The following is a 13,293-nucleotide window of genomic DNA, read 5'->3' as shown; positions in this document are numbered from 1 at the left end:
CACAGCAGGGAAGGTTGGAACGGGATGATCTTTAAGGTCCCTTTAAGATCCCCTTTTTTAAGATCTTTAAGGTCCCTTCCAACCCAAACAATTCTATGATTCTATGAAGATGTTACTATCTTGTAAGTGTATTTTATATTCAAGAAAGCTGCTCAAAGTTAGTCAATACTTTATTGTCATTATTTCTTTAATATATTCTTGGAAGTATTTGTATATTTTCCTTTTACAACTCATGACAAAAGCTTCCAAGTTTGGTCTTTATTTTGTTTTGTTTATTTGATGCTATGTTACATAATCCCTAATCCATGAAATCATGACATGAAAACAATTGATAAACTTACATGTCCTCTATGTTGCCTTAGTTATCCAGACAGGAAAGACATAAGTCACTCTGTTACCAGGTAAAAATCATCTTTCTTTCTACCTACAGACTCCATAGGAATACTTTAGTCTTGTTTTGTATTTTGTACAGTAGCAATTCTTTACTTCAGACATCTTTCCTTTCACAGGTCTCCTCTGTACCCTTTCTTGCTACCTAAGGTGAATATTGAAATCTTAAATTAATAAGAAGGTAGAGTTACAACTCATCTACTCAGAAGTACAATAATGGCTGTAAATGACAAACTCCACTTTGATGTATTATTTAGAAATGTAGTGTTGCTGCCATGCAGCTATTCTCTTGAGAGATGACAGTCTATGACAATATATGATAATAATCCAGGAAGGAGGGGCTATTTAAACGTACTGTCTACTGAGAAACTTTTGTGTGTGTTTTTAAATGTCAAAACAGAGGATAACTAGAATGATTTATAACTCTTAGTTCTGCTCCTGATAATTATAGCTAGGTGGAAGGAGATAGTTAATTATTGCTTTGTCTATTTGTCAGTAAGATTTCACTGTGTATTTGTTAGCCTTTTTCCAGTCTTTGTTTGAATGAGTGTTTTACAATGGCTCTACCATAGTTCAGTCATATTGGTCTATGGACATTTCAGTCTGATTACAAATATGCAAATAGTCTGATTTGCTACCAAGTGGAATTTGGGATCAGAAACAGCAGATAGACTAAAAGATAGAGAAGCAATCACCTCACTAGAACTAACATATGAAAGTAAGAGCCTGTGTACAGAAGAAATCTCTCTCTTGGCAGATTAATAATTAATGGCTAAATCTAACTGACATTTTTTCATTGAAGTTTAACTTCTGTAGCATGGGAAAGAGCTGGGACAACATACATTGCATAGCTGAAATTAGAGCTGAAAGGCAACAGGGTATGATTTGAATGAAAGCAGCACCAAGCAAGTCTTCAACCCACAGATTTCCCCAAAACAGGGTGAACTGCTGGGGATATTGGTCTAAACCTAGATAAGGAGTAGAAGGATGGTTTCTGATAAGAACAGGTCTGTGGAATTATAAGACCTGGGCTGTCCTCCAGAAATCTATTTTATGGTCTTAGGCACATCATTTAATCGTTAAATCACGTAAGTCAATGAGGTGGAGACATACCCTTTAGAAGAGAAAGGGAAAAACTGCTTTCTATCTGAAGACAGATGAATCATTCTCTTCGATCTTTGTGTTGGATAATTGTAATCAGATACTGAAGGTTGTTTTGCCATATAATAATCTTGTTCAACATGCATGTTAATAAATTAGATTAGTAGGTAATTTAGAATATTACATTTATCAGTACATTAGATTAAGACAAAAATGTCCTGGACTTATATCCTCTAATTCATCTTACAGCAAGGAAATAATTTACTTCTTGAGACCACTTATCTGAAATTTCAGGAAATAATTATGACAGCTTCTAATACTGGTTACTTAAAAAAGCTGATGATATATTCAGCTTCTGTTTTTCTGCATAGAACTAGGTCCCATTTTCTTTTGTGTTTCACTTTTACAGGAATTGATGGTTTCATTGCACAGAAAGAGAACTCTGAATGTTTCCATGAATCTTCTGTTTTTGCTTGATTTCATACTGTTGCATATCAGATGACTTTCACATAAGGTCATAAAGTAGATCTCTTTTTAGTCAAAATTATATTTAAGTTTTGCAATTAAATTTTATAGAATAAACACAGAATTGTTGATATATAATAAATGTGAAATCAGTATTAATAATACAATTACATGTATTACAGAAAAGTCTTTGATAGAATTTAACCCCCCCTTTTGCTGGTTATAGTTCATGTATATCTGCCATATAAGATAGCTAGCATACAAGCATTATTTTTTTTTTAATTTTTATTTTATTTATTTATTTATTTATTTATTTTAATTCTGACAATTTATTCTGAACATTTAAAAAGAATGTGAGCATTATCACAAATATTCCCTTTCACAATATATCTTCAATAGACATACTTCTGCGGGATTGCAGAAATCAGCATTTTGAATTCTGCAGATCATAAGAAAAAGGAATAATGGGACTATTAATTACTTCTGCTAACCTATGCAAGAGACAGAAGACTGTTCCTATGTGTTTCTGTATACTTAACAACTCAGAGACAAATTTTCAGAAAGATAGAATGATTGAGAAAAACAAGAGTTAAGAACAAATTTCATGATAACAGAGGTAGATATTCCCCAAGAATGCTGCAAAAATGCTCAGGAAGTAAAAACACACTGATCCCACTGAGAATACTGACCTTTGACAAAATTTGACATTCAGAAGGTGTTCTAGCAGTAACGTAACTATTCAAAGATACTTTTTACTTTGTTAATTACAAGAAGATCAGAATTTTATTTTTTAACTGGCATCTTTGAAATGTGTCTGAATATTGCAGAATGATAATAGTTCAAAATGATTTGTTGACTGTTTCTCAAGGTTACAGCTCTTCTATATTAGCTAAAATGCTTGTAATTATCACTGACTCAATAGCCTCAATATAGTTCAAACCAACCCAAGAAATGTTTGGGTGGGAAAATTGCTTCTTTTCATCACAATAGTGATAGAAAAGTGAGTACAGTGAAGTTTCTTCAGTTATCTTGCTAGAAATTCCAGTGTGCAACAATGGGAGTTGGACAAATATGTATGGTAGTACTGTGGAGTGCATCAAAAATCAACTAGCTAATATCCAAAAAGGAAGTATATCAACAAATCATTAAAACTCACATTAAAAAAATTATTTTACACTGGTACAACTAAATCATCTGAGATGCCCAGGACTCAGAGGTTTGGAAGTCATAACATTAGACTTGGCTGCTATGTTCAGTTGAAGAAGTTTATTACCTTAGAACAAACACAGACTTGTTCTAAACATAAGGCTCTTAAAGGAAAAAATAGTAAGAGTTGCCACTATGACACTCGATGGCTCTGTGTTCAGGTGGAGGCTAGTGATGAGTGGTATCACTCAGGGGTCTGCGTTTGGACCAATACTGTTCAATTTCTTTATCAATGACATAGAAAATGGGATCAAGTGCATCCTCAGCAAGTTTGCAGATGACACTAAGCTGAGTGGTGCAGTTGATACAACAGAAGGAAGGGATGCCATCCAAAGGGACCTGGGCAAGCTTGAGAAGTGGGCCCACATGGACTGAATGAGGTTCAACAAGTCAAAGTGCAAGGTGCTGCACCTGGGTCGGGACAATCCCAGACATGAGTACATACTGGGAGAAGAACTCATTGAGAGCAGCAGAGAAAGACTTGGGAGTTCCAGTGGGCAAAAAGCTTGACATGAGCCAGTGGTGTGCACTTGCAGCCCAGAAGGCCAACTGCATCCTGGGCTGCATCAAAAGAGGAGTGACCAGCAGGTGGAGGGATGTGATTCTATCCCTCTACTCTGCCCTTGTGAGGCCCCACATGGAGTATGGAGTACTGTGTACAGGTCTGGGGCCCCCAGCACAAGAAGGATATGGCACTGTTAGAACAGGTTCAGAGGAGGGCCAAGAAGTTGATCAGATGGCTGGAGCACCTCTCCTATGAAGAAAGACTGAGAGAGCTGTGGCTGTTCTGCCTAAAGAAGAGAAGTCTCCAGGGTGACTTTATTGTAGCTTTTCAATACATAAAAGGGTCTTATAAAAAAGGTGGAGAACAACTTTTTGCTCAGTCAGATAATGGCAGGAGAGGGGGAATGGTTTCAAACTAAGAGAGGGAATATTTAGATTAAAGGTTAGGAGGAAATTATTCATTCAGAGGGTAGGGAGACATTGGAACAGGTTGCCCAGGGAAGCTGTGGATGCCCCATTCCTGGAGGTTTTCAAGACCAGGTTGGACAAGGCCTTGGTCAACCTGATCTAGTGGGTGGCATCCCTGCCCATGGCAGGGAGTTTGGAACTGCATGATCTTTAAGGTCCCTTCCAACTAGAGTCATTCTATGATTCTATAATTCTATGATGTGGAAAGTTATTCAGATATCTAAATTGCATTAGCACAGTTAAAGAAAAAGACAGAACTTAGAATTATATTAATAATCATGTGGACTCATGTTTTCTTATGACAATTTACACATATTTATCTACATCTCTCTCTATATATACCTATATGCAAGTCCACAGAATACTCCACAGAAAAACATTCCAGGCAGAATATAATCCCTTTACTTCCCTTGTTTCAGTCCCTCCTTTGATTCACAGCAAGCAGAAAATAAATAAATAAATAAATAAATAAATAAATGGTTCTATTTGGATTTCATCAAGATTTTTCTTCATCCGTCTACTGAACCGGCACATCAACATCATGAAATAGAGCAAAGTGCCAAATGTCTTCAGACTACTGTCACCTATAGCTGGTAAAACCATGGAAAACAGCACAGCACAACCTGTTTGGCAGACTTAGTCAACAAATTTTTGGCTTCAACATGTACCCGACTCTACTGTTCTTGGAACTGAACTTGCCTATGCATTTGCATGAATTTTTTAATAACGAAACAGAATATAATTAGATGGAGGATAGATTTTTCCAGTGAGGAAGTCTGTGCTGTGTTACAGTCACCATGTTATTTAGACAGAGAATCTCCTTGAAATTATGATGTTATCTCAAACTGGAGTATGGAAAAAACACCAAGAATGGTACATGGAATGTTTTGCACCCTGTATCTTGCCCACTCACTTCTTTAAGACCAAGATATTGCAACACTTTCCAGACAATTCTGGATGTAACTGTAACAAAACAAACAAACAAACAACAACAAAAAACCACGTACTACTAACCAAACAAAAAAGGAATAATTCCTTTAATCTCCAAAAATTGTTTGTCTTCTGTGGCTTCTCTTACTAATGAAGTGATTTACCTGTGTGTTTTTATTACAGAAGTCTTGAAAAATGACTGGGTGCCATAATATTTAGTTTGTTTTCATTTATGGATTGATATATTATGTGATATATAAATTTTAGCTGAATTTTGCAAGCTAAGAATATTTCCGTTCTAAAACTATATTTCTTTAGAAATTCATTTCTTTGATGTTAACTCTGATAGTTTTACATTTTTTCAGACCCCTAAAATGCCCACAAAGTATTTTTCAGTTTGCTGTATCCAGGTATGTACCAGCTCCAAACCAGAAGACACGTTTTCATTTGTTATACAAACCCAGGCTAACACTGTTGAGGTATACCCCTGGCAGGCATCTAAGCACCACACATCCACTCACTCACTCTCCCCAGGTGGGATGGGGGAGGGAATCAAAAAGGTAAAAGTTTGAGAATGCATGTGTTGAGATAAAGACTGTTTACCAGGCAAAGCAAAAAATATGCACACACAAGCAAAGCAAAACAAGCAAATTTGCTACTTCCCACCAGTAGGCAGATGTTCAGCCACACCCCCAGGAAAGCAGGGCTCATCACGTGTAACATTTTCTTGGTTAGACAAACATCATCACTCTAAATGTCCCCCCCATTCCTCCTCCTTTCCCCCAGGTTTTATTGCTGAGCATGATGCCACATGGTGTGGGACAGCCCTTCGGCCAGCCTGGGCCAGCTGTCCTGTCTGCGGGTCTCCTCATAGCTCCTGGTGCACTCCCAGCCTCCTCACTATCAGAGAAGCACAAGGAGCAGGAAAAGCCTTGGCTCTGTGTAAGCACTGCTCGGCAACAACTAAAACATTTGTATGTTATCACCAGTATTTTCATCAAAAATACAAAACACAGCATTATATGAGCCTCTACAAAGAAAATTAGCTTTATTCCAGGCAAAACCATGACAATACACTTAGCAAAGCTTGGTAGGTAAGGGTCAAAGTTGAATTACCAACATACAAGTTCTTATTTCTAGTTTACATGTGGACAGCTTGGAGCTTTGTCACAGTCCATTGTGTCTGTTGAAATTTCATATTGTCACTTATATAAAAACATCAATTATCATTAAACAGCTGATGAGCATAAAGAGTTAAAAAAATAGCAGAAGGAAGATGGCACAAAAACAGCTTTAAAATTAACCTGCCACAACTATGTGCATTGATTGTCTGTATGGCAAACAAAGTGCTGGAAGAGCATAGCAACTGACTGGTGCTCTCAGCTATCCTCTTTAGTGATATCTTCTGCTGGAATTAGGAACAGTTAAGCACAAATTATGTTACACAGTGATGTACTCTGAGCAATCTGGTCTGAGATGAAGAATGGCCTGTGTCAGATTTGCTGCCTGTGAATAACATAAAGGTATGTCCAATATGTCTCATGTTATATAAATTTGTATATATTAAATAATTTGTACTATTAATATTTGTGGACTTATAATATTACATGAAATATGCATATTAATACAATTTATATAATGAGAGGCTCCAACCAATAAAAAAAATGTAGTGAGTGAGTACTGCAAAAACACCTAATGCAACATACATTTGCATACTTCTCTGATGAGAACTCACCCAGAAAGTTCTTCAATATTGTTGAAGCTCATATAGTAATACATATGGAATCCATAAGCACTGACAATTCTTACACAATAAGAAAAGAGGACAGGTCTTTTCCTCTGCTATACTTAATTTAAAATTAAGTTGAATCCACAAGTTTAGTAATGAAGTGTATCTTAACATCAGATATCACACAGGTTTATTCACAGGTTTGGGGGGTTTATCAGATTAGACTACTTTAATAGGATGCTGCAATGTCTTCTGGGAGGTGAGATGCTGTGAATTTATATTGTGTCTTCAAGTGGACAGATAAGGTGTTTCTTGTGAAAACATTGTAGGATATATCAATACCCATACTGAGAGAAGGCAAATTTAATCAGAGGTAAAAGCATGTTCGAGTGTTGAGAGGAAAAGTGGATTTTTTTATGCAGTTGATACTAGAAGAGAAATCACCACTGAAGTCACTATGTGATGTTTGAGTTATGTGGGAGTTTTTATTATTATTTATTATTATTATTATTATAGATAACATTTTTTCTCAGTAGAAATTTATATGGATATCTTAACTGTTTAGATAAAATCCCCAAATGTTAAATAAAAGTATATATTTTTTGTTGTAATATATATATACACTTAATATTTCAGTAGAAACAATGTATGTGCTTTCTAACTAACCGTGTTTTTTCTTTTAAAACATATAAATTTTTTTTTTTTTTAAACCATTTATTTAAGTTTTATATCACTACATCAGCTGAGTATTACACATCACTTGACAAACAATGTTGTTCAGTAAGATAGATTACTCCACCACTTTTCCTGTTCTGGGAGATAATGCCTTACTTCATATAATTACAGATCCACAACAGAAGTGGAAGCTCTCAGACAGAAATCTCTGCTAATGCTGCAAAAATATCTATGAGATTGATTTGGAAAATGAATTTACTGTAATTGTGTTTACACTAATTTTGTGTTTGCTTTCTGATGTGAATAAATACTCCATAAAGGTCTTTATGTAAATCAGTGATGCAGACTCATTTGGAATCCTGCCTGCAATATCGGCTACCGATAAAATTAGTCTACTTGTCTAAAATTAGACAAGTTTAGGGAAAGACAATAAGAAAGTAAATAAGCATTAAAAAATCAAAGCTTTTTGTAAGAATAGAAAATTTAAAATTATTTGAATTACTTAATTTAAAAACGGACCAGGACATAAAAATGGCAAGTATCTCTTGACATAAAAATGACAAGAACATGGTATTATAATTGTCTAAAAAAATGTGTTTAATTTAGGGGAAAAAAAAAAAAAAAAGAAAAAAAGAAGAAGGAATGTTATCCAGGCTAAGAAAGTTATCCCATGAAATGAAAAGTTAAGGAATTCAAAAGGAAATATGTTTTCTTACAATATATAAAATTGGTCAAATTATATCGAACATTTGTGAAACATGTATGCTAATTATTTCAGATGAATAATACAGTAACAGACAGATTTGCAGTCTGATTATATATAAATGCATATCAAAGCTTTAGAATGAGTAAGCTCACTAAACTACATCACTTTTAAAGCAAAAAACATAATGAATATTGAAATATTAAACTCTCATATGCCACAATATTTTAAGAATATACCTGCCCAACTGAAATAAAAGAATCATTTCTAGATTGCTTAGATTGCTGGCCTTTTTTATTTTTATTTTTTTAATATTGTTATTATTTTGAGCAGTATCTTCAAGGCTTCCATTTCAGAGTCTATGACTTTGAAAATATAAATAATTTAGACTGAAATTTGCCACTGCATTCTTAAAATACACGGATTTTCTTCACTTGTCTTCAACAAAAGTTTTAACAAAGACAACGTTTGAAAAGATATCTATCTAATCATAGCATTTTTTTTGTATTAGTATTAAAAGCATTCACAAAAATGCAAATTGGATTTTGAGTCACCCTGTTGTAAAGAATATCTTGAAAATATTTGGATTTAAAATTGTAGCACATGTCCATTTCTTTCTCGAGTTGCATAGCCATCTAAATTTTGCTAGATTTTTACTGATCTCAGTAGCTTTTTAATTTCAATAAGAGACCTCTCTGAGTCATAACAAGACTAATTTGCTGACACTGTAGAGGGAGAGGCTGCTCAGCAGAAATGGTGAATACAAGTCAAGGGAGGAAGTAACCTCTAAGACTCATAGTTTCTGATAGTAAAAAGCCTGGCAGTGTAGGTTTTTCTCTGACATTTTCACCCATCCATGTACTTCATCTCTTGTAGCGGGAACAACTCAATCCTGTTCTCTCTTCCTAGGGCAGCAACATCTCATGTTGTATATGATGACGGAAAAGTCAGGTTTGGCTCATAGTTCTTCTAGATGGAAAAGTAATACTGAGCAAGTTATGGAAATTTTTAGTTTGTTGTAATTTGCAACCAGTGTTTCTTTAATGCACATTGAGTTATCTATTAAGCTGATTTTTTTTTTTCCCCTGGCTATTTCACCTTAATAGATAACTCAATGTGCATGAAATGTCCATGTTTCCTATGTATGTATATGTATGTAGGTCTTACATAAATACTGACCCCATTTGGGAAACTTCCCATTTTTGTGCTATCTCACCAATTTGGGATTCGGGAGAACTAATACCGATCTGCTTCTTTGCATAGACTGAAGAAGATCATCTAGTTTAAGAAGATCATCTAGTTTTTATTTTGTATTTTTTAATGTTTTTCAATATATTGAAATATATGAATATTTTTGTTGTTGTTGTCACAATGACAGAGATGTTTATTCATGGGAATAAAAAACTCCCATGGAAACTTCTTATTCATATGAATGTATAATTTTCAATACTGAAGCCGTCTGCTTGAAGAATGTTGAATAGCTTTAATCTTATTAAGTATTTTAATGGAAAAATACTTTAGTTTATCCACACAGTAACTTTTGGCTATTTTTTTTCTTTGTCCTTTAAGATATAAACTGTCTCCAACACTAAGGAAAACTTTTAATTGATATTTGGGGATTACTCATTTTAAATAAGATATTAGTGCTTGTCATATAATTAATTTACTCCTTTGGTTTGTGAGCAGTCCTCACAGTTTGCTGTCTGAAATGAGTTGAAGGTGTGCCCATGAGAAAACTACATCCAGGTTTCTCAAGTGTTTGTGAAATGTGAGCAGTACCATGCTGAGGGCAATTTCTTGTTTCCTTTGCAGCTCTCTGACAGAATTCTACAAGGAATTGTGAAGGTCAGAAGATTTTGATGTAGCTACAGCAGAAAGGAACAATCTTTTTTCTTCCTTTTTTTTTTTTTAATATTTTATTTTTTTCCTTCCCAGATAAAACTAAATTAATATATTTGGAGCTTCTGTTAGAAAGAAAGGGTTTGAGGATAGCCTGCTGACAGGAGAATTAAATCACTGAATTTAAGAAGGTACTGGCAACCCAGTAAACTAAACTTCTGCAGATTTAGTTAGGGAAAAAACATTGGGCCTATCTGAGTTTGCAGTTATTTTTATATTTTTTAAACTATACTCATTATTTGAAAATTATTTTTAGTTAACAAACACAGTCTGTTTCAGACTGTGCTTGTTTGATAAACAGTGATCTGTAATTCAGTTTCGATTTTTCTTCTGGACTTCCTTATGTGAGACCAAATGAAAGCTCCTAGCTAAAAGGTTGTTAGGTACACACACACACACACAAGCCTGACATTTGTTGTACAAATACTTATCAAAACTTCTACTAAGAATTTGCAGACCTGTCATCTGCTTAGCTTAGTTTTGAGTTAAAAGAGTTTACATTGTTATAACTACTTCCACTGTTTTCCAGCTGGTGAACAAAAATAGAAACCAGTAGGAGCATCTGGATTTTTACAAGACCACCTGTAGTACAGGAGAAATGCAATATAATTTTGCAGTGAAATATTGAATTGTGTGACCATTATGCTGTCATCAGTCTGTTGCATATCTTCTCTCAACTTGTTCAGGGAAGCATTTCTAATACTTCTATGAGCTGCAATTTTATGGAATATTTGTTCAAATTTATTTTCTGAATGCAGTAGTATATAGAAATCCATTTGTTCAGGAAATAAGAAGAAACTAAGTATATGAGACAGGCTCTACCAATGTTAAAATCTGTATTTCTTAAGGCTTATATTCTGTCTAACATACTCACTTCATACCAAGTATTACTTATTTTCAAAGTGATTTGAATATGAACATAAAATATTACCACTGGATAACTGTAAAATTATGATTTTGTTGTCTTTCATTCCAACTCTGTCTTATTTTTCCATGGATTAAAGTGATTATGCAGGAGAGACTTTTTATTTTTCTTTGCTTTGTTTTCTCAACTAATTCAAACTGCAAATGATATAAATATAGAATTTTATTTTGTTCTTCATTCAATATCTCATCCCTCCTACCCAAAGTATCAACTAGCTAGTAAATAACCAACAATCTCTTTCTAAAAGAAAATCAAAATGAGCTCTGGTATCAGGAATGGAATATCTGGAAAAGAAATGTATTAAAGCCTAGTTGTTTTTTTCATTGTGGTTCGTTTATGATCGACACCTTAATCACCAAAACTACTTCCCATAACTACAGAACAACAAGCTACCTCACAACCTACATCTTTCTCTCTTCACAATTTTTGGCCCTAACACTTGGTCAGATTTAGCAATACCATGTATGGACTAGGGGTTTTTATAGTCCATGTGCTATGCAGAGGAACAGATATTCACTCTGGACAAATCAGTTCAGGCAGCAAGAAAACTAGATAGCCATTGTGAGGAAATATGACAAAAGGCTTTTTTCGTTCTTTACATCCTATGTAAATGTCACTAATGAAAGCCAGGAGGTAAACAATGTCAGGGATCTGATCCAGCTAAAAGTCATTTTCTGGTTAACTTTTTGACTGGATTGATTTATTTTATCTGGTAGTCTGTTTGCTCCGTTTCATGAATGCTTGGGCCAATTGGCAATGTGAGGGCTGAAACAAGCGGCCAGGGTATTTTGGGAGCAGGTGGCCATTAACGAAACTAGATTAAAATTTGCTGATACTGACTGAATCATCGTGACCTTAGCTGTCAGAAAAGTCTTAACATTCATTGTCTTTTGTCTATCTGGGGTAGTTACACTACTGCTTATTTTCTGCTGCTTACTAAAGCCAAATTTAAAACAAGTGAAAAAGTTTAGTTTTTAGTGCTTTAGTATGTCGTTTCATTTTCCCTGTAGTATCAGGAGAGTGAGGGTGAGTTGAGATTTGAGTGTTGGACAAGGGTAAATTTTCCTAGGTTTTGATATAGGGAAATTCTTCATCAAAAGAAATCTTGAATAAACAAAGAACACTTCTATATGAAATAAACTAGTCCTTAGGCTGTCTATTCTATGCACAGTTAAAATCATTTAATAGCTCCTTTTTTTTTACCCATGAGCTTTCCAATGCTTCTTCTTTCTCACTTTTCTCTCTGTCCTCTCCTAGTCCCAGATTGGTGATTTTGTCACCTTTCTTGTGGTAAAGACCAGTGTTTGTTTCACACTAAAACTCATGAACTGGGAAGTCCATTATCTACTTTTTACCTTCTGGCTTATTTCTATAAAATTCATAATTATTTCCATTGGTGGCCAGAGGTACTACAGGTGAGTTATGAGAGTACTTAGCCAAGACTGGAGAAAAATGGGGAGTGATTTGCCTTTTTAGGGACCAGTAAACTGTTAAGGCAGCTCATTGAACTTGTTGAAAACATGACACAGCCTTAGATTTTTTTTTTTTGTATAAAATTCACTAGCATAAATGAACACAAAGTCACACCAAAATACTGACAAATATCTGTCTTTATATGAGAGAGTAGATTTTGCTTCACAGCACAATATAAACATTTGAGCAGAACAAGCATACACTGGGACTAGTGTTGAAACCACAGATTTTGAGTTAGATTGCACACAGTGGGAAGCATATCCTCAACGGCCTTGCATGGAGTCATCATGCAAGTAACTGCATGAGCAGCAATGACAAGTTGTGGGACAAACAGCAACATTTCTGTACACCCAGCAATTCAAGATATTAGATATTTACAGTAGCACTCCATTGCTGTGGGGAATCCACAAAATGCATCTTTTATAGACGTGTTACTATATCACTGAGTAGACTATTAAATCCTTTACTATGGCAGTCTAATATATTTCAGAAGGACTTTAAAACTGAGAGCATTACTGATGATTAAGCCTCTTACCCAGAGGCTACACAGGAAAACAAGCAAACAAACAAACAAACAAACAATCAGGCTTGATTCCATGATACTAGTGTACTCTTCATCTGAAGAACTAAATTACTTTATTTCCACTGAGGTAGAGAGGAAAAGGTGGGTATGTCTTTGGCCAGTTCCAGTGCTTGTGCTGCATTCTGTGTCACAGCCAGTAAATTTAGAGTGAAAACTCTTGCCTCAATTGCAATGAAAGGGAAAAATATGTGTATTTTTATACTAGGCTTTAAAGGCCCATAGGTCCTATTCTCTAGGAAGGT

The 13,293-nt window shown here is 34.8% G+C and overlaps 1 long non-coding RNA gene across 1 annotated transcript; it reads left to right on the top strand.

The window, feature by feature from the left end:
- Nucleotides 1-6,503: 6,503 nt before the first annotated feature.
- LOC308188816 lies at nt 6,504-12,323 on the top strand. Its single transcript, XR_013945793.1, has 3 exons — nt 6,504-7,166; nt 9,984-10,016; nt 10,600-12,323. It is a non-coding gene; the product is annotated as an uncharacterized lncRNA (long non-coding RNA).
- The last annotated feature ends 970 nt before the right edge of the window (nt 12,324-13,293 follow it).

Source organism: Anser brachyrhynchus (genome assembly GCF_964034855.1).
Source record: "Anser brachyrhynchus genome assembly, chromosome: 2".
NCBI classification, from domain to species: Eukaryota; Metazoa; Chordata; class Aves; order Anseriformes; family Anatidae; genus Anser; species Anser brachyrhynchus.
Note: the sequence above shows the minus strand (reverse complement) of the source record. Positions and strands in the feature narration are given on the sequence as shown.